At 38.8% G+C, this 1,115-nt stretch overlaps 1 non-coding gene across 1 annotated transcript; it reads left to right on the top strand.

Annotated features, from left to right (window-relative positions):
* Positions 1-500: 500 nt before the first annotated feature.
* Positions 501-607, top strand: LOC145786037 (U6 spliceosomal RNA). The gene has a single exon (XR_014291258.1). It is a non-coding gene; the product is annotated as a U6 spliceosomal RNA (small nuclear RNA).
* Positions 608-1,115: the final 508 nt, after the last annotated feature.

The raw sequence follows: 1,115 nt of genomic DNA on the forward strand, positions 1-1,115 counted from the left end.
AATCGAACAACGTGCTACTGCCAGGCCAAGCTCCTTTTACAACACCTTTGACTTTTTTAACAATGACTAATAAACGAGCCTACGAGGCCATTTGTTTTGCGCACTTATAGCGAGGCGAGCGGTTTCATCAGAATATTCATCGCCAAGCAAGAGTGGCTTCACAAAAGATATCTTGCAATTAACAATTTCAGTAAACAAGGAAATGTTTGACACACTGCAATACAGGCAACAATAGTGACCTGCAAACATATTAGCGAAAAATAGGCTCCAATAACAGGGAAAAAGAAACCAAGCACCATGAAACAAACGCTTGTGGAAATCATCGAAAAGTCGTAATACTATCGTAATTCATGAACAGTCTTCCCTCTAAAAAAGCAATGAGTTGGTTTTTCATCCTTTTTGTGAGAGTCTATAAAACCGTCTTTCTTTTATTATAGACTACTGTCGCTTGCGGTGTTTATCAGTGTGGCAAGAATTTGTTGATTAAACAACATTTTGCAGTACTTGCTTCGGCAGTACATATGCTAAAATCGGAGCGATACAGAGAAGATTAGTGCGGCCCCTGCGCAAGGATGACACGCAAAATCGTAAAGCGTTCCATATGTCTTTAAAAACAAAAAAACATTTTGCACTTCTAAGCTAAATATTTTCACTATATCAATCAGAAAAAGTCTTTAAATTTATATATAATATTTTTCCAATTTATTATAAATTGAGTTGGCACACCGACCTATTTTGCCAACAAAAACTTGCATAAAGAGAACACTGCTCGAGAAACACAATAACGGTGAAACGCACACTAGTGTTTACATGACATTTGCAAACTTAAAATAAGCAACCTTATGCTCACAGACAATTTCGAAAACAGACGTTTTAATCAACCACTGGGACGGTGTGGCTGGACATCGCATTGGAATAACTTTAAGCAACCCCCACCTAGAACTATAATCTGATTAGTCGGTCGGTCGAATCGTATGCAAAGCGAAAATATGCTTCCCGGAAAGTATTTTTTGCCTTCGTGCTCTTTAACTCCTCAAGAAAAGTATTTTTGGTTATACTTGTACGCTGATGCCTTCCGCGGGCCGCCAGTTGGTGACCCCTGGGCTAGGACATTT

This window comes from Aplidium turbinatum, chromosome 16 (assembly GCF_918807975.1).
Source record: "Aplidium turbinatum chromosome 16, kaAplTurb1.1, whole genome shotgun sequence".
Lineage (NCBI taxonomy): Eukaryota > Metazoa > Chordata > Ascidiacea > Aplousobranchia > Polyclinidae > Aplidium > Aplidium turbinatum.